This window comes from Anas acuta, chromosome 9 (genome assembly GCF_963932015.1).
Source record: "Anas acuta chromosome 9, bAnaAcu1.1, whole genome shotgun sequence".
NCBI classification, from domain to species: domain Eukaryota; kingdom Metazoa; phylum Chordata; class Aves; order Anseriformes; family Anatidae; genus Anas; species Anas acuta.
Window position 1 is genome coordinate 8,172,905 of NC_088987.1, and position 27,152 is coordinate 8,200,056.

Genomic DNA, 27,152 nt, shown 5'->3' on the forward strand with positions numbered 1-27,152 from the left:
GCAATATTTTAAACTTTTGCCACTGAAAATGATCCGAAGTAACATCTAGGTTAAAAAAGACATTTTTTTTTTTCCCCCTGATGAAGATGATGCATGAAACTTTTCAGCCAGCTCCAGGTGGAAACAGCTTACTTTTTCTTTTTAGATTCAAATTTAAACTAGTTTCCATTCACAAGTTTTAAAGGAACACACACCATTTAATTCTTCAGCATGACATTTGAGTCTCATTCCCTGCCAGGAAGGGTACCTTAGCCTCCCTGTTCCTGAAAAGATGAGACTAATTTTTTTTTTTTTTTTGAAAAGGCTTCAAATGTTCCCTTGCTACTACTTTGAGTAAAGTGAGGTCACTGTAACTCCTCTGCTTTGTGTTTCACCTTTCTGTTTGAGTGGCACTTTCTGTAGCTGTACAGATGCAGAGATAAATATTTAAACGCAAGCAAAAGATAAAGTCTAAACTCCAAAATATCACTATGTGGATTACATAGTCTACATGGGCTCTTCACATACAGGTTATGTGAAAAGGAGATTATTTTGTAGATGATTTTGAGAACCACCAGGCTGTCAATATCTCCCTAGGATCATGCTGAACCATCCCCACGTGTCAGTATAACTGCAAAACACGCTGCTTTTGCAGAAACTGCTTTACACACAGCTGTGAAATGTGGGCAAATCTCTGCATATTTTTTTATTTTTTTCTATGTAAAAATCAAAAAGATTTTTGTTTTGTTTTATATTGTTTTGTGACTGGGAGCAGACCTCAATTTCACAGAACAAATATATTATTAAAATATTCCCCACATTTCTCCCTATCTTCCTCGAGCCATTCCAACTAAAAGCTTTTGTAAGCATGTGGGGGCAGCACTGACCTTTCCATTCTGTTTATGTGATGGCTAGCAAAACAAATCCCTGGTCGGGGAGGACGTGATCTGGTTGGAGTTGTCTCAAGAAGTTCTCAGCAGCTCTGCCCTGTGCCCCGAGCCACCATCTGTGCTCCCACAGGCACCTGGGGGCTGTCACTGGGTTCAGTGGGAGACACGAGAGCTCAGGTACTGTCCCAGTGGCCTAAGAGGTGGGTGGTGCTGAGGTCCTGTGCCTGGGAACACTTTTGCATGGCTCAATGTCCTCTCCATGTGGTTCAGCATCCTCTGTGCACTGCAACAGGGATGTGGCTCTGCAGAGGCACTGGTGGGTATTTAATGGCATGGCCGTGGCATGTCCAGCCCCACAACATCCCTCATTTTTGAGATTGCTACTCACCCAGCCCCACAACACACAGATTTGTTCGAGTTTGCTTTTGAATGGTTTTGGTCCCCAAAACATCTCCTGTGGATGGGTTCAGCAGTGGCAGCACAAGGAGGCCGGGGGGCTGTGCTGCTACCAAAATGGGGGACAGGAGGGCTGCTGTGTTGCAAAACCATGTCTATCGAGGGTGAGGGTGCAGAGTTGGTGCCCACCACGTAAAAGAGAGAGGAAAACATGTTGTTGCATCCGTGTGATGGGGGATTGCAAGGCAGCCTATGGGCAGGCAAGAGTCAGGCCTGTGTCAGTCTCTATTCCTAGGAGCCAAACACTGCCTTCCAGCACACAATTTTTTTTTTTTCTTATTCTTATTTGTTTTTCTCAGCCACGTGCTCCTCCATTGCAGCATGAAGACGTGGAGGCAGCAACAGTGCAAGGCACAGCCACCAGCCGGGGCCGCCATCCTGTGCGGTGCTCAGCACTCGCTCCGAGCCTGTGCCCGCTGCTGCCATAGGCGCCGGGGGAATTGAGGGCATTTCACAGCTTTCAGGCACAGGAACAAATTGTAAACCCTGGTGTTGCATCCATGTGCGAACACACACACACACACACACACACACACACACACAGAGCCACCAGCAGCTGATGCTTCACACTAATCACTCTTATAAATGCCTCTAATTAGACTCATAAATACCTCTAACTTTCCTACAGGGAACAAAATGCCCAACAGGCTTAATGTAAACTAAGGGAAAAAAAGGAGTTAAAAAGATGAGTAAAAGCTATTTTTAAACCTGGCAAGTCCTAGAGCAGCACTCTTGAAAATCCAACCAGTGCTACAGAAATCCTAAATTGCAGTGCCCTGCACCCCCCGGAGTCGCAGCATGGGCAGATTGGGGGTGAGCAGCCGGGGGAGGGGCTGCAGCCCTCAGCCTTTGTAGCCGGAGGGCGAAACATTGGGATCCTGCAGAGAGGGAACACAGAAACCCTCAAGGCAGAGAGAAATAGGCCCAGACAAAAGCCCGTTACATGGTTGCAAATCACCCCACTGCTGTTATTTTATTTACCGCTGTCCGCAGGAGGATTGTTTTCTCTCGCGAAAATTTAAGCTTTCCTTTTTCTTTTCCTTTTTTTTTTTTTTTTTTTTTTTTTCTCCTCAGGCAGTGCCTGCTGATCCCACAGTGTGCAGCCTGCGCCCACCCCAGTGCCCACTGCCCGGGGCTGTGCTGGGGGAACCCCAAACCCCTTCCCGGGAGAGGGCTTTGGGTGGATGAGGGCATGGTGCTTGCCAGCTGCACAGGTGCTCAGCCTGATCTCATGCCAGGATTTTATATATTATTGTTTTATCTTTATTTATTTATTTTTTTGGGGAGGGTGTAAGGAAAATGAGCAAAGGACCCTGGAGCATCACATCCATGTCTGGGGTGTTAGTATGGGAAATACATTCCTCTTTCAGTGCAGTGCTGTAGGGATGCACTCATCTCCCCAGTCTCTTGAGCATGTTCCAGTTTGGGGCTACTGGAGTTCAACCATCTCCAGCAAAAATGACCCATGGACTTTTGTGCTTTGAAAGATGCTGTGATAAGGGCTGGAATTTGATGACGGTTCCCCCACCTTCAGCTTTAGCCTCAATGAAACCCCTTTTGGACATTATTCACCAGGCACATAAAAGCAACATCAGAGTAAACCAGGAAGGAGGAAAGACTGAGCTGTCCCTTGTCCCTGTGGGATCGAAGCAGCTCCCATCCTTCCTGTAAATATATTTTTGTGGTAGTGGCTGCAGCAGACAGGCTGTGGGGGCACAGGGGACATGGGGGAGATGTCAGCCAGATCCAGGGGCCACAGTCTGTGCTCTTCCCTCATCTGCCAGCACCTCAGAGGCACTTTGGAGGTGCTTGGACAGGTAATTAGTGTCCAAGCCAGGCCACAGGAAACAATCCTGGTCATCCCGCCCAGCACACGCAATGAGTTGCAGGCTTGATTTTCGACGGCTGATTTACCCTGAACAAAGGCTCCAAACAGCACTGAGCGCCCAACTTAGGGATGGAAACTTTAGAGCCAATGGGCTCTTTTCCCATCAGTTTAAAATAGTGTTATTTTTTTTTCTGAGCTGATAACATTTTAAACATTTTGCAAGACAGTTTTCTTGGAAGGCAGAGAAACCCATGTATTTACTATAAAAGAAACTTCTGTGGATAAGGAAAGCCATCCTGTGAATTCACCTGTTGCCAGCCAAGGAGAAATGTTTGGTGTTTTATTTCAATCAAGAATTCGCTGCATATCTGGTGCTTTATCTAACCTCACTCTTTGGAAGATTTGATGTCACGCTTGGCGGAGCTCTCAGATCCAAGCTGCTTTATGGTGCCGCGCTCTGCTAAAACTTTTCATGTTTTGGACTGGCATTATTATAGGAATAAAAAAAAACCCCTATGAATCCTCACAGAACAGGCAAGGTGCATTTCATGTGGCCCAAATTTGTCTTGAATTTTAAATCAGGCATTTGTGCAGGCAAATTGAATAAAACAGCAACACTTTTCTATAAGGAAGGTCTTAGCAATGCACAGCACATCTCTGCCTGTCAGATGAGCAATTCTGGCCTCAACCGGCAACTGCACCATCTGTACCCAGTACCTCCTCCTCTGTGGGTGCAGAAACCCAACAAACACAGAGTTACCAGTCCCCAGCTGAGGAAATTTGCTGTGGCCCCACTGGCATAAACCTTTGTCACCTCCCCCCCCCCACCCCCCATTGGATAAACTCCATCAGCTCCATGCAGCTATCCCAAAGCCTGAGCAATGCCACTACATCCAGTGACGTGATGGGCTGTGCCACTTGCCGTGCACGAGAGTACCTCTGCCTCACGTTCCCATTTTTATCATGCCTTATCTACTGGCCTTTACTTTTCTTTATTTTTATTTATACAAAGACAACACTACCCTGTAGCAGCAGGCTGATGAGGAGTCCTAGCTGCTCAGAACCTGTGTAACACCGCTGACTTCATGGACCAACATCTGCAGCTATTTTGGTTTAAACCGCTTTCTTCAGTCCACCTCATTTATGGAAGCTACTCTTAAGTAGGGTAGGATGCTGAAATATGCCTCCGTGTTCCAACCATTTTAGTCCATATTTTTTTTTCATGTAAATCTGCTTTTGGCAAATATGGGTGTTTGGGGCACCATTTGGGGCCGCCTTTCATCTCAGGTGGCGGCAGTTGCCAATGAATTTGCAACATCAGCCAGCTGGGGACATAACCTCTAATGTTATCACAATTCGAGTCACCCTAGCTGTCTGTCACGGCACAGAGATTACCCATAGACAACATGAATTTAGGATTACTGAGATTCATTGGTCACTACGAGGTATGATCCTGTTACAACCTCTAATTATGGGTGCAAGCATTTTGTGCACAAGGCATAGCATCTTGCTCTTCTGGTTTTGAATGCTGGGGCCTCACTGTTCAGTGCATCAGCCAAGGCCACAGATAGGAAACCTTTTCTGCAGTGAAGACCCTGCTTGACTTGACTCAATGGGGTCGCAGCTGTGGCTCTCATTAGCGTATAAGTTTAGCCAGCTGCTTTCTTACAACCTTTTGGTGGGGGTCTGGTTGGTGCCTAAGAGTTACTGCTTCCTCTCTAGGTAAGAATTTTTAATTTTTTCATTATTTGTATTTTTTAATACTTTCAGATATGTTTTTATTTCTTTTTTTTTTTTTTTCCCCTAAAGAATGGGAAAAATATATCTGTTCTAGGAGAAGGATGAGTATGTAATGAGGTCTGTTCATGTAATGAGGTCTGTTCTGTGGGAGAAGGTTGGTTTGTTTAACGTTGCTGTAAGTGTACTGTGTGATTAAACTGTGAATGTGCTTAAATCTGCTAGTGTTTTTCTTGAAACAATTGAGTTTGATGTGGTAAGTTCATGCTGAAGTTGGAAACAATTAATGCCTTTAGTTGCAAATGAATCCAAAGTTAATTCTACGCTCAGAAAACATGTATTCTTCATCTGGGACAACAGTGGTGTGTTGTAACTGTAAGTGGAATGAAACAAAAATTGCTGTTTTGGTAATAGATATCTTCTTAACCAATGTACTACATCCCACTGAGCACAGAGAAGTGCAGTGGTGGCCTGCATTGGCACTGAAATGGTTTTAGGAGTCCTAGGGATATTCTGAAAAAAGAGTAAATTAATTTTGTAAAATCAAGGAAAGAAGTAGGGGATTGTGCTTTGGTCCTTTGTGACAGTGAAACCTCTGAGTACCAGGTGCTGGGAAGGTATATTGCAAGAGGTGGTCATGCTAACCATCAGAAATCCCGTGTCTGGGTTCTCCACTGAGAATTCCAATGTGTTAATGACTCTCTTGGAGTGTTTGTTGAGTGGCTTGTGCAATCAGAGGATGTTTCCAAGCATTGTCTTTCCGTCTGTGGTTTAGAGACGTGTTTCACGTATTTGTGCCTCAGAAAGAGCAGTAGCTGTGGGAACGTGAGTTTTAAACCTTCTCTGAGTGCATGTGAAGTTCCCAGCAGTGTCTAGAGGTTCTGCTCTGGCCTCTGCGGGGCTCAGCCTGGATGTGCTGTGGGCATGAAGCACTGTGACTCTCCTCCCTGGACTACGTCCTTCCCTGGTAGCGGGGCTGGGCTTTGCTGGAGATGCTGGGTGTGTGAGAGACCAACGGCCAGAAAGCCAAGTCACATTTCCCTCCCCAAAGGAGGAGTGTGTGGTGGTGACAGTGTGGGGGGGGGGGGGAGGGATGAAGCCAACTTATTTTCCTGGCTCTCATCAGAGTGCTTTTTGCATCACTCTGGGCAGGGACCTGGGCAGCCCCACAAGTCTGTGAGTTACCTATGTGGCTTCTCACCACATCAAAACCTGCCCCTGGTGGAGGATGGTGAGACATGTTTATTGGTGGCTGACCGGGGTCACATCACAGCATTGCTCTGCTCTGTAATGCCCAGAGCTGAGCTTCAGATGTGGGGTTCGTGTGCAGAAAACGGAGGTGCTTGAGTGGACACCTAGAGCCTGTTGGGTGTCTGTAAGCAGGTACAGGGAGAGCCATTGCCGTGTGAATTCTTTCGTGGTTCAGAGTTGACCATGGGGAGACTTTTCTTCAAGTGTACCACTAATTTAATTCAATCACCTTCTGTCCCCTCATACCATACTTTTTTTTTTCTTCTTAATAAGACCATGTCAAATATGGTTGTCATTCTTTTCTAGCAACAAGGAAGAAACTAAAGAAGAAGAGTCAAGTGCTGTGTACAAACTGTTTTGGCTCTTCATCTGTGCATAACTTATCCTTATTACCTTCTGTAATGACTTTAATAATGACTAATGTGATGCTATAACAAAACACAGTTATTACTGTGCTGAGAGTTCAGGAAATAAATTACAAAAACACTTAACTCACAGGAAGGTTTTAAATATCTTGCTGAAAGCTGCCAGACCCAGGCTCCCAGATCTCTCTCTGCAGAGCAGACGTTAGCTTTGGACGTACCTTTAAAGACTTTAAACAGCTTGAGGCTTGTAGTTTGCCACAGGAGCTTAGAGCAAATTCATGTTTCTAGGTTTTAAACCCTGAGCTGGAGTACAAGAGCCCTGCACAGGAAGGTAAGGAAAGGTGTAACAAGGTCATTTTGAACCACATATATTCAGGTTGTACCTTTAAAGTCAATTCTAAATTTAATTGAAAGCTGAGGGCAAGGGAGGCAGGGTGGCAGCGAGGTGCTGATTTATTTTGAAGTGTGTCGGGAGCCGTGCCATTGAATGCTCAATGAGCCATGATCTGAATAAAATGGCACTGGGTGAGTCAGTGGGAAGGTAGCTCGTGCTAGAAGAAGGAGCTCAGCTGGGGACTGTGAGCGCCAGTGCACACGTGTGCAGCCTTTCCTCAGGTTCTGGTGCTCTCAGGTTGACAGCAGCATGTGAGCATGTAGAAGGTGGCAACCAAGTTGTGTGTTTCACCAAAACTTCCACCAGAAGATTTTGCAGGGATTTTTGTTGCGCTGGAGAAATGATGTATGAACAGAAATTGACCAGATATAAGTATTTTAAATGGAACCGAAGAAGGTGATAATTTCACTAAATTTATGCTCAGTTTGAGCAATAGATTTTCTTTTTCCCCTTGTTTTTTTAAGGTGCTCAAGAGATCCACTAGTAAAGGAGATGATGTGCACTCTGTGCAAATGGAGACTCTGACTAGATGCAGAGCCTTGTCCTGCCTCACCCAGCAGGTGAAGGATATGTTGGAGGAGTTGTTCTTACTACAAGTAGACTGAAGTTGCCTTCTCTAGTCTACAGTTTCTGAAAAGGCTTCCTAAGTCCAGTTTGGTCCTTCTCACCTCATGATTTACGGAGCATAAAACTAGTCCTTCCATCTACATTCATTCACTCCAGTCTATCGAAGAGAAGACTTATTTGGGCTATCAGTTGTGTTGACTACTTGTACCATATCTAGACCCAATACTGTCTGAAGGCAAACTGTTTTTTACTCTTGTGGGTGTTATAACTTGTGAGAACATGACACCTGTGTTTTCTTGTTGTGCATTGAGCTGTATGGAGCAGGGAAGACTTATCTGTTCATGCCAAGCTCAACCAAGTAAAGAACATGCATCCAGGTCTAAATGTTTTACGGTCACATACAGGAAAATTTTTATGTTAACAGCTCAGTTCATGTTTCTAGGCCTCCTTCCTCTAACTGATGCATGGCAGGGGGGTGGGTGGGATGGGGAGAAACTGATTTCTTTCTCTTTTTTTTTTTTTTTGGTTTGGTAATATGGTGTTAGTCCACCGTGTCATCTCTGTTTATTCCATCTGGTGAAATGGTCCAACTTCAAGCAAATAATAATAATAATAAAAACACAATCAAAACTGACAGGGATCAAAAGCTATTCCACGCTCTTCTTATAGAATTGAAATATAGTTATTTTTTTTCCATTCAAAAAAAATATCAGTCTGACTAATTAAACTTATTCCACAAGTAATGTTTTTGGGTTTGTCTATTAATGAAACATAGCCAGTTAAGGTTATGCTAGTCATCTAAAGTTGCCTGCATGTGATTTATACATAGGAGATGGGATGTCTCTCTGTTCATTATTTGTAAGAATTTTTTGGTAATAAATTCTGTGATCACTCCTTTGGTTTCCTTGTCTCTAATACTTCCAAGTTAATTAATATTTTGAGTCTTCTTTCTCTTTAACTACCAAATGGGGTTGCAATCATAAGCACATTTTTAAACCTCTTAGTACTGAAAGGAAGACCTAAATAACTTCTAAATCTGTAAGACAATGTTGAGAAATGTACTTGCTTAAATTTAATCCATCACTCTGTGCCAGCAACACATATAGCTGAAAGGTCAGAGAATCATTGAGAGGGAGAAAAACAATTAATTTGGTATCAAAAAGGTAATAGGATAAGGCCTTGCCAACCCTCTTCTATTGTTCTGCCGCATTAACTTCAGCAGGTCAGATGCCACTGGTCATTGACCTCAGGCTAAACAGGGTCAGCCCAGGCTGATTACAAAAGAGATGTGTTTGCACTTACCCAAGTGTGTCTTAAAAAAACTGAACCCACATCTGTGTTGTTCCTGGGGAGAAACACAAAGGATAAACATTTTTCAATGCAAATATCACTCGCAGAAGATTCTGCATGAGGAATGGTGTCTCCCATCTCCATGTGGCCCCTGTGCCTGGGTCCTTCTGACCGCTGTGATGCATTGCAACCCCAGACCCATTGGTAGGTGCATGCCAAAGAACTCGTGATGCACTGGGAAAATATGCCATGAAAGGAACTGGAAGAAAACAATTGTATGCTTTTTTTCTGAACTTTGCTGCCATGCATGATTTCAGTAGGAGGTCTACTCTAAGAGGTACTGCTGATGTTAGGAAAACAGAAGATGTCAGTGGGTTAAATAATTCTCTCCTAGGGGCTGGAGGGGAGAGGAACACCCCAAAACTCTCTATCCCTGTAATTCTGTGTGGTTGGGGTTGGCTTATTATTATTTTTTAATATGCAAGCCTTTAGTAAAGCTCATCCCATTGTAGTGGGTCAGATTTGGTGTCAACCTGTCTCTTAGTTTCACCTGCCTAAACCTTTGACATCTTGCTCTGTGCTCTAGCTGGGGTGAGAGGTGCTCATTCCACTTCTGTGTCGGTTCCCTGGGTGTCATGGTGCTCTGCTGTATTGCCCCAAAGGTTGGTTTTCTGGTATAGTTCTGGGTGGCTAAGGGCAGGGTGAGGATACTGTGTTGTATATCTCCTTGCAGCAGCTTCTGGTGCTTTTGGTCAACTTCAGCCAAAGCTTACAGACTGATAAAGACCTACAAGCTTCCACAAGATTTGTAACAGCAGAGTGTAGGGCAGAGAGACTCTCGAAGTCTCCTAATCGGAGAGGAGGAAAGATTCATAATGTCAGCTTGATTTTAATAGTAAGGAAACTATAGAGAGAAGAGACTGTAGCTCAGGCACAGACATGGTTATAGAGAAGACAAACTAAAACAAGATGTAAATTTTTGGAGACCTGGCTTCTGTAGCTTTTCAGTTTTCCAAAGCTAGCTTACACCCTAACTGGATGGAAGTATCTTATTTTTGTACCTTATGTCAGGCTGCCCCATCCAAGACATCCAGCTTGCAGCTCTGGAGTTCAGATGATTTTAATAATTACAAAGCTGTAAATATTCCAGCTGACAGATGTGAACTGGGGTATCACTGTGTTGTAAAAACATTTGAGAGACTAGCTCCAGGCTAGAGACGGTTAGCTAATTGGAAAGCTTCTACTTTCATATGCCATCTACCTGCTTAAATTTTAATAGGATTTCTCCCCTGAAGATACTCATTTGCTCTATGGCTGAGACCTTTTGGAACCAGTTAAATTCTTATTACCTTTATTGCTGGGCTTGATTCTACAAAGTGCTGGGCATTCCCCACCCTGCTCGGGAACATTAGGTATAGGCTTGATTTTTAAATGCCAGTGTTACTTATGCAGATAGTGAAGACTTCTAACTGTGCAAGTGTTTTCCAGGAAAGGAACAAGTGAAAACAGGGCTCTGGTAATTGCTAGTAAATATAAATTGCTTAGTGGAGATTGGGCGGGTATGGGGCAATGACAATCCTCAAAGTAAGAAAAGTAGGAACCATTTGCACCTGTAAAAATATTTAACTGTAGCAGTGCTCTTTGGCTCAAGATCATGCAATTACAAGCATTATTTGGCAAGATTTCCTGTATGTTCTTGAGTGCTTCTAGGCTTTGTCTCACGGTACCCAGCAGCTCTCTGCCATCTTCTGCACTTGAAGTCTTCCTTCATGCAATGCTTTCATGTTTGAACACTAATAGGTCTTATAGGTAAAGCCTTAATTGTCTTCATCACTGTGCGAGCAGGTGATGACCTGCTGTGCTGAAGGCACCCAGATGCAGGTATTCCTGCATCAAGAAAGAGCGATGCACATACATGTACACATACATGTACTTCACTCAGACAGCTCAGGAAACAAATCAAAGAGTGGGAAATTAGTGCTGAATGAAGATTAAGTTAGGTACGTGGAAATGTAAGAAGGATTTTGCCTAGCTGAAGCTGTCCTGTGGTGTCTGTCACTTAGAAACCCAATTGCACGGTCAACTGCAATAGCATGAAAGCCCATCAGTCCAGTAATCTCCAGTTTGTAATTGATTCTGCTTCTACAAATGTTAGCTAAAGCAAAAATCTGCATTAAGGTAAGTGCTAAACATCCATCAGCCTGACTGATTAGTCAAAGTAGGAATAGCTGGAGAAATGCATGCTATTTGCCATCAGATTAAGTGAAGTTTTGCTTCCACAGTCAGAAAGCTAATAATTTGCTTGCAATGGGATCAATTCAGTTTTCAGCTCTGCTTGCCTTTGAAATCTGTGCTTGAATGCACATCTCTTCAGGTCACAAGGCAGATGGGCAAAATAAAAATATTTTTTGATTAAATAAATATCAAAAGAGATTGGCTAAAGAAGTGTTTGAGTTCCAAAGACTGAACAACTAAACTAGACAATCAATGGGACAGACTCCTGATACAGACCTAATTGGATCTACCTGTAAGATTATCAAAATCTTCACTGATATAACTTTGTCTTATTTCTGTTTTTCTTTCTGGCTTGGTTTTCTTAAAGCATGATCAGCACACTTGCTAATATCTGTTTCCATGAGCCTGTTAATATGACCATGCTGTTGTGAACTGGGCAACTCAATTCCACAGCTAAGAATGCATGCAGAGAATATGTTCTCTCAGTGTAATAAATGCATTTACTTTGTGGGTAAATAATACTGAATATGAAAATCTCATTTTTGAAATATTTTCTAATGATTACAGGTGTCCATATTAAAATTATTCCTTGTCCATCCAAAAATCTGGCATTTGCTGGTGTTGAACAATTATGTGGCAGATCGTATTACTTTCTTTTCTGGTTTATATAACTCAGCAAGACATCATGAATTACAAATTTTATGATATCCTCCTCATACTTTCATTGAAAATTCTAGTATTTAAACTTAAAATTCACTTATAAAAATATTCTCTAGCAATCATAGGACTCTTAAGCTTAGAGAAGATAAATGCAAGAAGGTTATAAAGAGATTAAAACTTGGTATTCTTTGTATTCAAGCAACTACCTGTGAATATTTTTTTTCTCTACTTGCTTAGCTCTGAGGTAAGCATCTTGCACATACCTTAATAAATCCAGTGAATATAGATCAGCTCTGCAGCTCAACAGCAGCCCTTCCCTTGGCAAAGTGCTGTAGGATTTTTAATAACCACTGGTGGTCAGAACCCTGCTTTTCCCACTGACAGTGATCAACTGTCTGGGCTAGCAGACTTGATGTCCACCGAGCATGCTTACCTGAATCAGCGTATAGAAGATAGAGCAGAACAAGCAGCTCTGTGGGTGCTGTGGTTTGTGTCCATGCTGCATCCTTCCTCTCTGCTAGGACAGGTGCTGTACCTGAACTGGCTGTTCCCATGAACCTCATAAGGCTGCTCCTTCCAAAGGCCTTTTTCAAAGGTAGCTGAAGCTGGTCCTCAGGTTCAAAAAGGGAGCAGGAGAAGCTGATACCAGGATCACATAGACTGGGTTGCTAGTGCTTACTGTGACATCTTACACAACCAGTAGTGCTGTCAGTTCTCAAGCTTGCTGATGAAGTTTCTCTGCAAGGGCTTTCTCTTCCCTTGTGTGTGTCTTGCAGTCTGCGTGTGTATGCAGATACAGCTGTGTGTGACTGGGCAAGCTGAGCGGTGAAATTCAGTGGCAGGATGTGCACTTGCCATGCTTCTGTCCACAGCAGGCAAACAAAGAGTTTTGGCCTCTGTGGGGTAACTTTCTTTGGTGAGACGCTCAGCTGACTTTTCTGGCCCAAAAGGAGTTGATGAGACTTTGTGTAAGTACCTAAACATTTAGATACATGTGAACTAAATAAAACCACCAAACCATGAGCAGTTTATCTGAGGTTACAATAGCTTAATTTCTTAAGCATCCTTGTTCAGAAATGAGCAACAATTCAGCCTTTAATACAATGTTGAGCTGTGATTCATAGTTGGTAGTAGGAGAAAGCAGTGAACTAATTGCTTGGGTCTGGTCAGCAGACAGTGAAGCAGCTCCCTTGTCCGTGATACCATGCCCCTTCCCTTGCTGATTATTCACCAGAAAACATCCTACGGTCTCATTCATAAAGTCCAGTAATGACACAAGAAATGTCAGGAGTATCTGCTGAAAGAGTGGGAGGCTGACAGAGCAGCACATTGTGAGTCTGCAAGAGCAGCTCTGCATTTCCTCTGGGGTTGTTTTCAGTTCTTTTGTCAGCTGATTACATGGTCTTTTATAATTTCTAATCTACAGAATAGAGCTATTTGCTTGTGGATTATGTGAAAGTCGCAGGCTTATGCAAAAGAAAAACAAAATAATCTGGAAGTGGATTCTGTTGGCAAATGTTATACTTCATTTAGGTGTTTTTTATCTAAAGGGGAGCTTAATCTAGGGGTGTGGAAGAGGGGGGGAAAAAACCAACAAAACCAACACCACACCAGAACAAAGCCCAGCTTCTGTCAGTCTTTCAGATTTCAGCCTTATGGTGTTAATTCTTCAGTGCTCCCAAGCACGTGACTTAAATTTCTTGTCCCCACTCAGCAAAATATTTTTAACACTACTTAAAGTTAAATGTTGGCTTTATGTGTTTTGGTGAATAGGAGTGGATTCAAATGTGTGCTGAACTGCTTTGCTGATTCTTGGGCCTGTATGCATTAAACACTATAAACAAGTTTATTGTATTTACTGTCATCTCTATTGTTAATGAGAATAGCATGTACCTATCGTGATGCTTTTTTATTTTTATCGTGATGCTGTGGGAGTTAGAGCTTGAGTCTCTACAAAAAGTCTCTGTGCTATTGGGATATGAGCAAAGTGAGCTGTGAAATATTTTTGCTGACCTCTGGACTTCTCTGCTGGTAGACCTGAGTTTGCAGTCTCAAGGGGAGGGAGGGACAGAAAGTGTCAGATATGCCTGTTATGTGATATATCTACAATCAAAAATATCTTTTTGATACTTTCTTGCTTTTTTTCCTCCCCACCATGAATACCATCCTAGCTAGATACATCCTAGCTATCAAGTCTCAGTCAAGGTGACACTCAGCAGTGTATATGTATCTAAATATATACAAAGAAGTGGTGAAATAAAAAGGTTCTGGTGAACAGTATAGTTTCTTGTGGGTCTCCAGGTCCAAAGAAGAACCTTGAGATGAGACATGAAACGAGGGAGGATTTTTCTTGGCCACTGTGAGAGTTGAACAAGTGTGAGGGATGTGAAATTCCAGCATTGATGGACTAGGGAAGCATTTGCTCAGCTGCATGTAAAATGTCCCTGAGCTTCTTGCAAGTCTTCCATGAGACCTGCAGATGTGACTAGGTGTGTGCAGATGGCTGGTGTGATATGCTATGATTTATCAATATGAACTTTGGAAGCTGGCTTTAACTCCTCTCCTTAGCACCTGCAGCAGGCCCCCTGATATCTGCTGTGCAAAGTGGACAGATGTGTATCAACGAGGCACGCTTTATTTTTCTTGGGTCAACATTTCACATGGAGTTTCTAGAAGGATAGTTTTGTTTGGTTTTCACTGAGCCTCTTATTAGCATACTTCTGTTGGGGGCTGAATAGTAGTACCAGAATAAGATCTGTGGTGGAGGGCGGTGTGCTGATACTGGGGAGTTCAACTTCCCAAGAAACTATTCGTCTACTTGAGCAAATGCACTGTTGGAACAGAAAACTACCAACCAAAAAAAGGAGACAGTGTGCCAGTGTGGAGATAAATGGTCTTGGGGATAGAATTTGGCTCTGTAATTAAAATGAACAGCCCATGGCCCCCAGTAATAAGTCTTCTGATCTCCTGATTTGCTATGAAATTTCTAAGAATGAGAGTGAAAGAATCTCATTGGCTTTGAAAACTATTAACAAAGTTTAATATCTTAGTGCTTGTTGGATAGATGTATTTGGTTAGAGGCATTAAAGGAGTTTGTCCATGAGAAAACTTGATTTGAGAAAATGAGTATTGTTCCTGATTTTCTGGCTTAAAACGGAGTTTCAGGATTTCTGCTTCCTATTACAAAAGTACTGTTTACTTATAGCTAATTTCCATGTTGTCTAATTTGTGTCATTACAAAATTAATTTGATAGTAAACTGAATAGTTTTGTTAACGTGGAAATGAGGAGGAGGAGGTTGCTCAAGGCACCTAGATGCCCATCCTACTTGTGCCCCAGTCCAGCACTCCAATGAGTACATGACCCAATGTAAACAAGCATTTACCTTGCAGAAAAAATGTGCAAAGCATCTTGCTCCATTACCGCACATAGGAATAAATTAAAATGAGCTGTTTGCTTGGGGAGGTACGTGACTCTTCACTGAGTCAGAACAGGGCATTTGGCTTCTAAAGGCACCAAAAATATTGTATGCTCTGCTTGTACTCTATTTGTAAAATACTCCCTTCAAGGAGTTTAGAGTTGACTTATAGTAGTTTTTTTGTCTCAAAGATTACAAAGTGGTTTATATACTGTTTATGTAGGGATTACTTTATTTATCTCTCAGCTGTCTCTCCGGACTTGACAGCTGTGTCTCATGATAATGCATAATTGTTTTTTTATTTTTTTTAAATCTGCATTATGAGGAGCCAGTCTACAAATCCAGGCTCACTCACCCTGTTTACATGAATACATGTATCTGGGTAGTAGTTTAGACTCAAGTCTGGCACAGGGAAGCCTATGCATGCTTTGTCCCAGTAGCAAATTGTTAAACTTTTTATTTATTTACTTATTCCATCAAATGGTGCTGGACAATATGTACCATCAAAAGGCCAAATGTGGTCTAGTCTTTGGCAGATGCTTTGAGTCTGGCTCTTACTAGTTCTGCGTGCATTCTGCAACTCTGCCTGGCATTGAAGCATGGTTGGGAAGCACCATCCAGGAGACTCAGCAGCTTTTGTTGCTATTCTCCATGTGTTGTAGGCAGCTTTTGTGTTCGTCTAGCTGTGAGATAGAAAATATGTATTTCATTCCTATTATAAAAACAGGGCTGAAGCAACAGAAAGCACAATTGCCACTAACCTTGGAAATTTGGAAGCAAGTTTAAAAAAAAATAAAAATAAAAAAATAGGAGAGAATTCAGATCTTCTTGTGCCTGTGACCTTACAGGCTTTGCTTCTGGCGAATCCCAAATTCTGTTACTCACGTCTTATTTCTTTTTTTGTTTGTTTTTCTTTGTTTTAATTATTATTATTATTTTGTTTATATTTTATGGAGCTAAATTAAATCCTTAGGATGGCCCAATCATTTCTTTTTGCTGGAAGGTCCAGCGAGCTAAAGCTTTACCTCTCTGGTCCTAAAGATGCTTGTACTGTTACTTTTTCACATTAGGTTATTGTCATGAGGAAGGTCACAGGACAGGGCTTTGATGCTAAGACAACTCAATATGAAACCAAGTAGTTTCAGCTGCAAAATATTGGTACATTATATGCAGATATTTATATTTACACATAGCGCTTTATTTCATGTTCTTAGTCATAAGAGCAGGTGTTTCTCTTCCTGCTTGGAGCTGGTGGTTTTCCCAGGCACTGTCCCTGTGCAGCCCTTGTTTTCTGTTCCACCGGCCAGCACTGTCATCTTTCTGGTAATAACCACAAGAGCCTGTTTTGTTCCTGCAGAAGTCAGGGGAGGAAAGGCTTGTCCTGCCTGGCAGAAGTTGTGCTGCCCCTTGCTTTCATTTGGACTCTTCCTCTAAATCTACAGGACATCAGAACTTTCCCCCATGTGATGCAGGCTCTGTGGCCTGTTCTGAAATGAAACAATGACTTCCCTATATTCTGGGATCTGTGCTAGAAAGTGTCTGTCTGCCTGGCTAATGGGGTTCAGGCTGTTTCTGCCATAAAGGGCTGGTTGTCTTTTGCGTGATGGCCTTTAATAGATGTTCTGAGAGGATACCCCCTTAGAGTATAAGGGGAGAGGGTAACAATTGCAGCCACGAATGTTTTGTTTAAGATTAAAATCACATACAATTTGAAAAATATGAAATAGAAATGAACTGCATCACAACAGGTACAGAATCTGTGTTCTAAATCACCCAGAGGTGAAGTGCAGGTGTGAATGTACACTGTTTGTCAAGTTAATTTAATCTAGACAAGGTAGCAAAATAATTGGAAAAAAAATATATATTTTTTTAAAATGGAGTCAGTGGTCCCAGGTTGAAATTATGAAGTCTTAAACTTTGAAAATAAGCTGGGGCGCTGCTCCTGCATTGATCTTTGCACTCAGGTCAAGTAGAGAAAAGCTTGTTTGCAGACATCTTGTTGGCAAAGTTTTGGTACGCTTCTGCCCAATTTTTAGAAATAATGTGAGACCTGTTTTTGAAAAATAAGACTTACTTTTGACAATGTAATTATGTATCACTGGAATTTAGGTTGTGCTGATGCGAAGCTTGGTTATGCACAAGTCCATCTAATCACTGTTCATGATCATGTATTACTGCTGTCTGACTTCTACCTCTTGAGCACAACTGTGTGTTCTTCAGAAATGCAGGGATCACTCGAAGGGGAAATGAAAAACAAAAACAAAAGCATTTTTAGTTTTCTTTAATTACTTTTGGAAGTTTTGTCAGGATGCTTAGAGTTTTGCAAAAGGGAGATCTTAAAGGGAATTTTGTGTGCAAAGATTTATTTTTGAAGACAAAAATGAATATTTTGGATGTTTTTCATCTGAGAATAGTTTGGAACTGAAAACAGTGAAATTTGAGGAAAGCAAATGGGAGAATAAAATTGGAAAAGAAGTATCTCTTGCTGCTTAGGAGAAAGCTTTAATAATAAAAGCAAGTGTTTTTTGTGCATGTTCTATCTCAAGGGACATTCATGGCTGAGACTCCTGTCTGATACCAGTGTATAGCATCCACTGAGTGTTGATGTCTGATGCTAGAACACTAAATAACCCTCTCTTGCTCTAAGTTTTTGTGTTTTTAAGCACAATTGAGTTTTTTGCAACTGTGCCTGACAATTTCTGTAAGACTGCAAAGTCATTGTTTCCTCTGTAGCTTGGATTCCTTCCTGTAAACAGAGATGTGCTGACTGCAGGGTGCTCACGCAGCCATGGCTGTGCAAGCTGTCAGACAATAGTTCACATCACGTACATTAAGTCAGAACATTCCTGCTTGGTCAACTTGGGTTTTGACAACCATTGTTCTTCTTGTGTGTGCAGTATAGTATCGCAGGCAAATAAGGAAAATTGCTTTTTATTAGTAACTGTATGAATTGGAATGAAATAGTGTCCTAACTATTTCAGTCAACCTGAAAAGAAAATCCCTCCTGTCAGGATATTGACAACACACTCAACTACTGAAACACAAAATGCAAGGATTGCGTCACAAGAATATTTTCATCAGCTAAACACACCTGAGGGGAAGCTGGAGATACATGGTTACTTTCGGAAGCTCATTAACTTTCTGGTAGTGTCCTTTAGGTTGTTACATCCTGGAAAAATATTTGTTTCCTATCATTCAACTCTGTTTTCTGATCACTTTCCAATGACAGTGCTTGTTTGCCAAGTCCCAGATTACTTACAAAGGTTTACGTTACTCCCACTGGATAGAGAGAATTTATCTCTATCCACCTATTTATATTTAACACAAGGAGCACTAGCTGAAATTATTATGGGTTATGGGTCTGACCTGCAGGAGAAACATGCTGGGTTTGTGGTACATTGCCTGAGCAGATGTGGAAATGTGAATCACTTGGACAAAAATGCCTTCTGGAGAAAAGCAGTTTTGCTGCACCTTTTACTACTTCGCTGTTTTTGAACACAGTGAAGGAAGCTATTTTGGAAGACTAGGTTTGAGAGACAAAAGTCAATGAAGGTTCCTCCCTACCCCAGTTAAAAATAGTCACAAACATTTTCTGTGTATTTGGCACTACTTCCTTGTTTGTTTGTTTTATTTATTTTTTAATTATTATTATTTTAAATCAAATCTGTGCTAAGTGACAAAGCATTGCTGCAGAGCAGCTCTGGCTTTGTTTTGTTTGCTCATCACTGCTAGTGGGAAAGGAATAAGAAGAAACTATTGCTGTATTACAGAAGCGGTTGCTTCAGGAAAACAGACCTTAGCACTCAGGATAAACACCTGAACAGCTCTCTTGTCCTTGGCCAGTGTCACCAGTGTCTAGTAGCCTCTGAGGTCTAGCAGACAAGAGGCAGAAGTATTACAGGCCAGTTCCATCTAAAATGTAATCACCTGTGGCTGATGGATTAGGACAAGGCAGAGGTAAGTGTTTGGAAAGGTATGTTGCCAGAGTGTAAACAGATAAATTTGCACCCCTTGCTCCCCACACTGGTTGCTAATGACTTTGCAGGATACAAAATAAATCAGTTTTTCTGTTTCAGTTTTGTTCTAGCATACTGTTCAGGTGTTCCACCCCAAGTCTTCAGGTTCAGTGTTATTCTCGTTTTCATGAGACTGTGTACTGGTGTGCATGGCTCAGGTCACTGGAGATGGCATACACCCATTGTCAGTTTAGCCACCCCCAAAATTAGGCAGCTGGGCTTAGGCAGATGAATGTATTTCCCCAGTAGCCAGTGACCAGAACTGTGCTCAAGAGGTTGCCTTGTCCCGCGTTTCAGGCACACAAAGTGAGGTGAGTCACACTCTGATCCGTCACACTCTGATCCTTCCTTTTTTCCAAAGAATATTCACCTCCTCCATTGCTGCCCTCATGGCTCTGCTTATCACTTTGAAGGTGGAAATGACCAAGGGAATGCTTATGTGGCCTGGGTTAAGCTCAGGCACAGACCAGGCTGAACCTGGGGTGGGGGTGGGGGGTAGGGTGGGGTGATTTATTTAGGGAATTAGTCACTTTAATCTTGTGAGAACAGTGAGAGACAAAATTTTGGCATTAGAAAAATAAAATTCTGATTTGAGCTTTTTAATGAAGTGTTATTACCTGTCATTGTAAACCCTTGTGCTCCTAAAGAGTGTTCTCATAACATCTTCAGCTTCTCTAAGTTGTTTTTCTGATGCCATCTCTGTCTCCATCCTTCTGCCCCATTGCTCTGGGAATGTTTTGACCCAGCTCACCAAAGGGCCAGATCTCATCTAGCAGGAAATCAGCCCACCCCAAAAAGTGCCAGTAGGGCTGTGTGGCAGCTTTGGGAAAGCTGTGGGGCCTGGGTCATCAGTTGGATGACTTCAAGCGCATTAAACAAGTTGAAAACAGATTGTTGAGATGTGCAAAGGTGGAGGCTTAGTTGCTGATTCAACTACTGTTTTAAGGGGCAAAAATTTGCTTGTTGCCTGCCTGGATATAAGAGTCCTTCAGGTGGTGCTAGCAGGTGTCACCAGTAACCTACACAGTGGTCATCAGCCACCTTTGTCTTCAGCATCAGGTGTCTGACATCAAGGTAAAGGCAGAACAAAATGCAATGCTGACTGCTTGGTATCCCCATTTTCTGACACAGGAAGGTGAAGAATCTACACAGATAATACTGATTCCCCTGCTAACTAACCAGTAGGCTGTGCTTATAGGTAAGTTTTTATTTTGGTACTGGATTCTCTCAGGGTGTTCCTGCAGCCACTTCCGGTGAATGCTGGGCAAGAATGATGAGGGATGGAGATAAATGACCAATGCACTCAAAGTATCTTATCGGCCTGGGGCATGCCAGCCTGCAGGCTTCCTTATATGCTGTTTGTTGAAGTCTGGTGGAGCCTTTTGTGGGCCAGTCTAGTCAAGAAATATCCCTTCCCAAGGGGGAGGGAGCAAAATGCATCTGGAAAGTTTGCAGGAACTGAGGCCTCGACTTTGGATCTGCCTATACCTGTCACACGGTAAACAAAGCTCCCTGGGAGGACTCGGGGTTAGCCGAACACCTTGGTCACACACTAAGCAAACTATCCCCCAGGTGTGCTTGCAGAACAGACTCTCCATCAGCGTCCTGTCATGCACAAAATGTTTATCCAATTTGTCAAGATAATCTTTCTTCAAATAAGCTCAGGTCCTAGGCCTCAGAACAGCCCAATTTCAAGCAGTATGAAGTAACTCTTTTTTTCCCTCCTTTTCTTGCCCTCCCCTCCACCCCCCTTTAATCACTGTGTCAACTTTTCCTTGGCTTTAAGCAAACTGAAAGTAATTATATCATTCTCAAGTGAGTTATCTTTTGACTGAGTTAGCTGATTTGTAATTTACTTCAAAATGCTCCCAAGTTGTGGTATCCCTTTCTAAACATACATTCTCAGATGTTTCACAAAATTGAGCTCATCAATGACCCAACAGTTTGTTTATACTGACACGTATAACAGCTAACTAATGATAACTAATTTAGGACATTTCTAAAGAAATAGAAGTTAGTTGTGTGTGTGTGTGTGCGCTTTTTCTCCCCTCCTTAATGGTAGCTTTACCCATAGTTCTGGTTTTCCTTAGGGAGTTTAAAAGAGCCTTTACATTGTCATTTTCTGTTTGAAGCTGTCAATACATTTTAAGTCTATTCTGAAGTATGGATTAATAATAGATCAGGTGTTACTACCTAAGACAATGCTCACTCCTTTTTGATAGACAACAGTTGCTTAGTTTTATTGCATAAAGGATATTACTTCTGTGATCACTCAGAACTGTCAGATTGAAAGCAAATTGTGTGTTTTTCCCCAGTGTTCCCAAAGAATTGAATGTATATCCAAAAATAGAAAGATAAATCATCTATTTTTTCCCCTGATGTTTCATTCATTGATTTCCTCTTTTCTCCCTCCCTCCCTAGCTGATACTACAAAATCTGCCATTTGGTTTTCACTTAAATTAAGGTGGAACCAAGCCTCATGTAGTCCTGCTTCTCCACAGCTAAAATCCTGCATCCAAAAGGGCTGCTCTGTGTGCTGCTTCATTTTAAGCTTTGTGGGTGAAATCCTGCTCAATTTGAGGTGATGGATGTGTTCCTGTGGGGCTATGAGAGACAGAAGTAGTCAGTGGGTTAAATGGGAAACTTGCAGCAGGAGATGGGTAGGAGTCTGTGTGTGTTCTTCCATTGCATCCATCAGTGCAATGGCCAGGTCACAGCTATTTTTGAGCTTTGCATTAGAAAGCCTGTGTTTAAAACCTGATTTTAAAGGGTATTAAGCAGCACCAATCATTATGTTAATGAGGCTTGTTGTTTTGGGAAGAATTGCTGTGTTTAAATATGCTGGTGATATCCTATTTATTGCTTGAGAGAAGGAAATGGTAAAATGTGCCTGTGCAGCAGATTATGAATTGGAAAAGAAAAAAAATTGCTCCATTCTTAAAAAACAGCCATGTTCACTTTTCTCTGTGTAGATTCCAGCTGGATTAATTGGCCAAACTTTAATAAGTGTTAGCCTTCGTGCATACCTCTGGTAGAGCGAAGCGGCTACAGTAGGTGAACAAATGTAACCCCCGTGTTTCCTGCTTTATGCAGTCAATTCTAGAAGATCAGAAAAATTAGTCTTTGGATTACAATGTGGCAAAAAATTAAAGGATTAAAAAGTGTCTAGAGCGGCTATAAAGATAATTATTGGTATTTACATAAGTAAGGGATGTGATAGCCAATAAATAGAACTTAATTAATAAAGATTGCCATTATGCAGCTGAAGACCTTGAAGCGCTTAAAAATTAATTAAGCCTCCCAACCCTTCTGCGTTATTGATAAGTGTTACGATTATATACCTATTCTACAATAGGTAAATGGAGATACTGTGCACTTAAGTGAATCTTTTTGCTCAAGGTCACATAATGACTTGGCAACAGAACTCAGGAATCTTTATCGCCACCTGAGACTGGTCCTTACAATACATGTTTTTTGGAATTGAGGCGAGGAAAAAAAAAGGAATATATTCACGCTGGTGTCAATACAGCTCTTCTGTCTAAGAAACTATTGTCTTTGGTTCGTGTGGAGTACATTTTATATGTGCTGTTCAGGGTTTCTTAATGGTAAATTAATCTTTTCTATTGCGTTGCCAGTCAAATAATTACTGTCTGTGCAGCCTCACAACTGCTAAGTTTGTTCTTTACAATTTTATTTCTGTTCATGCTCTCTCATGCTTTTGTTTATATAACTTGGTTTGCACATTAAGCAGCACTTGTCAGGCTCATTTGCAAGGAAATAACTGAAGAATTGCGCTGCATAATATTGTGAGTGAGAAGTCTGTCTTCATCTGGTTGATTTTAATAGTAGCAGGAATCACTTTGCTGGTTGCTGCATGTAAATGGTTGTGAGCAGACACACACACGGTAGTGAAAGGGAAATTAAAAATCAGCGTGTCAAAGCTAAATCTACGTTTTGTAGAGGTAAGTTGCATGTTGCCTGATTCATCAAAGGCAGCAAGAAACTATTGCTTTTGGGTAGAGCAAAGGCAGTGCCCTCCTTCACAGGTACTGCTAAAACTATAGAAAAGCCTTTCCTCTCCTACTGGCAGTGTGTGAATATTCTTGTTAATCTGACAGGCTCCTTTTGCTGGCCCTGTGCAAAGAGCTGTCCTGGTGCCCTGTAAAAATAATGATCGAGTATCCCCAGAAATCATTAGTCAAGAAGTATTTCTGGCAGAAGAGAAGTGTTCTCCGAGCCTATACTCTGTCAGAAAAATAGTGAAATGCTTAAGACTAACCCCAAATGATGGATGATTTACTTTTCGTGAGTCAGATATTTCAGAATAATGAAGCTGGATTAAAAGTACAATTTTGCCTATACTAGTGAGAGTTGAACATTTAGTCTTTTTAGATAAAATGGATTCTTAAATAACTAAAACATTCTAGGAGCTGATGTGTTTATGAGAAGTTTGCTGTTCTCCATAAACCTTACGACTAAATGATGAATTTTGGCTCCAGTAATGTTGCTTGGTGACTGGTGAGTGGTGGGGGGAGCTTCTAGACTGGTCTTCTAGGTCTTTTAATTTTCTTTTTTTTTTTTTAAAGCAAAACTGTTTGTTTCCAAACATTTTTTTTGTCATATGAGGGAGGAGGAAAAAAAAAAAACAAAAAAAAACAAAAACAAACAAACAAAAAAAAAAACCACTATTTTTTAAAATATATTTTATTGTTATGGTTATTGGAAAGGTATACTCTTAATTTCCTTAAGTTTTGGTATCTCAAGGACACTTTCACTTGATATTTCATATGTTTTTGTTGTCATCCTGGATGTGATGTGTTGCTATTGACCTGTAACAACTAAGGCTTTGTGTGTGGTAGGGCCACTCCCATTTTATAGTTGCGGCTAAAACCGAGCTCAAATCTGCTGTATGCAAACAAAACAGACACTTGCCAACAATGAATGCTAAAGCAGTCTCTGGAACTGTTGGTTCCATGAGGAAAACAATAGTTACTGCAGTCTTACTGCAGTGGCATATGGTGAAGTTCCTAGTACTCTTTGGACAGTTCTGTATAAATGGAACATTGAGCTTTGATGCTGACCCATGCATGTGTGTAAAAATTAAGCGAAGGAACCCATCGTTCTATGAAGCATTATGGCAGAAGCATCTCCTAATTTAGTGTTGAGACTTGTATGATTGTTTTTAGGAAAGGTGGACTCTTTTGTCACTTAAGTTTGAACTCTGTCAAAATTGGAGGTCAGTCCTAACTGTGTTGCTGTTGGAACATAAGAAAACATGCATGCATTCCAGTCTTGTTTTCCTCTTCCCTCGATTATTATTTGAATATGGTTTTCTTAGTATTGTGTGATATTTGGGAGGAAAAAATCAGTTTTTCAGAATTTATTCCTCTGAGTGTATCACAAGGAATGCAATTGGACAGTGGTGGTTCTTGGGAAAATCTCAACCTCGCTTTGCAGACTCAAGAAGTTCAAATAATTCTGACAGCATGCAAATGTCAGTGCTTAACCAGGGTTTGTCTCTGAACCTTTATGTTCATTCCTGCTTCTTGATTGAGTATTCATGTCGTTGTATGGAAGAAGAAAAGGTTGCCAGATAATTCCTAACCACTCTGGCAAGCTGCACTTTGGGGCGTGGAGGGAATCATCTCTCTTATTTTGTCAGTGCTACTCCTTTGAACTCCTGGCTAAAAAGCTGTAATAAAGATCCGTCTAAAAAGGAAGGTCATCAGGCAAGTGCTGAGACTTCAGGAAGTCTTAAGCAAACCTAGAGTCTTTTTTTTTTTTTTTTTTTTTTTGCCATTCAATTGCTCTATCTTGAGATAGGCCCTTCCTCACCAGTGTGTGTTATAATGAAAATGCCAGTGATGCTCTAACTCCTGCTGCTCTAACGTGCTTCTCCAGGGTCCTTGGGCTGAATGCTGATTATTCCCTCAGTGGTGGTGCCTGTGCATGTGGTACTTTGTGTAGAGCCTTGGAGGAGCAATAAATAGTCACGAAGTCTGAAACAAAATGAAGCTGAGTCTATTCATGGGGCAATCTGGATTTACTGGATGGTAAATAGTATGTTGGGGAAGGTCAAAATGTAAAGAGGGGAGGGAGAGCAGCCAAGTTTAGCAACATACCTCAAAAATGGATGTTTGAAAGCTTTTGGAATGAACATTTTTCACTTTTTTTTTTAAAGTAGAATATTCTGATGCTTCCAATTTATTTACCTGGCTCTTACTGTTGGAAGCTTGTTGCGAGGACCGTGGGGTACAATGGTAGTACTTTGTTACTGTGCTATGCAATACAGGATAAATAACAGTTGGTGTAGAATGAGGAAGAACATGAATGGGAATTCAAGTAAAAGTGTTCTTAGAAGTTCTTTTCTCATGAATTGCCCCAAGGACTTCATCTGCTTGAAAGACATATCCCAAGGGCAAACTTATTCTCTAAGAAGACAACAGACATCTGATCTTGGCAGACTAGTGTGCAAGCTTGTTAATGCCTACATTAACTCTTTAGCTGCTAAACTTATTTTTTTCTTCTTGAATGCTGTCAATATCACATTTGGAAGAAATTGACCTAGAAACTGAAGCTGCTCAGGGAGTTTGGTTGTGAGGCTCAGCGGTAGTCTAGCTGAAATCTTAGAAATGGTTCCTTACAGAGAATGCTCTAGCTGTTGTCTTCTCTGGTCAGTGTAAGCACATTTAAAATAAATAAATAAAATAAAATAAAAGCTGCTTGCAACTTTTCTTCCATGCACTGTTTCTGTAAGTTGCCCATTGGCCTAAACATTTTCCAGGAACTCTTTTTTTTTTTTTTTTTAATATGAATTGTCAGATAGGGTATGTGCATGGGAGTCAGCAGGAATGTAGCCTCTATGTTAAAATATTCAGAAGTGAATTTTTTTCTTCTTTAAGACTTTAGGAGCTATCCAGCTTTTTGAGATGTACAAAGCTTAATGTCCATCATGTGATCAGATTCCCCGAGGTGTTTTTTTTTTTTTTTTTGAGAGGGTCTATTATGTAAATCAAATGCCCACAGTTATCATGGATGTCAATAGGAGTCCATAATCATTATAGGGGGTTATTACCTCTTGAGGAGTGATCCTCAAATGACCTAAGGAAAGTAGTTTGGAATAACTGTTTCCATTTCACTGATAGCTAAGTTTTAGTCCTGCAAAAGAAGAACCAGATGTCTAGCTCAGCATCAGTAGGTACAGTTCTGCCCATAGAGGAAGCCGTAATGTGGCCTTAACAAGAAAAGAAACCATGCAGTTTTAAGCAGATTAGATAATTGAGATTAGCCCTCTGTGATCTTGCTGTGTTTTCATTTATTTCAAAACAGTTTAACACAGAGCATGTTGAGCAATCAGTTGAAAATCACGTGCAAACACTGCCTAAGTACCGATAAGAATCATGGAGGTAAACAATGAATTCCTACTAATGGCTAAGTCACCAAGGTAAGATCGAGTCTAAACACACACCCTTAGTTAAATATAATTTCATTAACTCAGGTTACGTGGCTTCAGTAAAGGTTTTTTTCTCCTCCTTGCTCTCCACTTTCTGATGCTTGTCAAATGAATTGCATACAATCAATCCATCATTTTCAGCTTTCTTTGTCTGTACCAGAGATGTTTTGAGCCAAGCAATAACCCAGCACGGTTCTGTAAATCTCACAGCAGACCAGCACTAGATGAATGTGGTAATGCTGGTTCGGGAAAGGTGTTTTTGTTTTTCATATGATGTTTCTAGAACTGAATCCTACTTTTTTTAAAAAAAAAAGCTTATATTAATGAAAAATATGGTCTGTTACATATAAACAAATACCACAGTATTACCCTTTTAGACATATACAGATCTCGCTGTCATATTTTTACTGCAGGGGTGAAAGGGTTTCAAATTCCCTGTTAGAATTATATGTTGTGTAGTATGCACTCGATTGTCATCCACTTATCCCTTTTCATCCTCTCTCCTATGCCTGAATTTAACACTGATTTTTTTTTTTATGGCCAGGTATCTCAAGTATCAACACTTTATCATTGGTTTAACATTTTGTGGAAGATTCTTCTAAACTTATTATCTA

At 41.2% G+C, this 27,152-nt stretch overlaps 1 long non-coding RNA gene across 12 annotated transcripts in view; it reads left to right on the forward strand.

The window, feature by feature from the left end:
* Positions 1–4,726: 4,726 nt before the first annotated feature.
* LOC137861164 (uncharacterized) overlaps positions 4,727–27,152 on the forward strand; it is a 324,908-nt gene continuing 302,482 nt past the window's right edge. For 4 of the 12 annotated variants that reach the window (XR_011099429.1, XR_011099428.1, XR_011099438.1 and 1 more), the window contains exon 1: positions 4,729–4,875. This is a non-coding gene — a long non-coding RNA (uncharacterized lncRNA). Of the gene's footprint in view, positions 4,876–18,839; positions 19,027–20,216; positions 20,284–27,152 lie in introns of all 12 variants that reach the window. The other 8 variants (XR_011099433.1, XR_011099435.1, XR_011099437.1 and 5 more) reach the window with 7 other exon arrangements.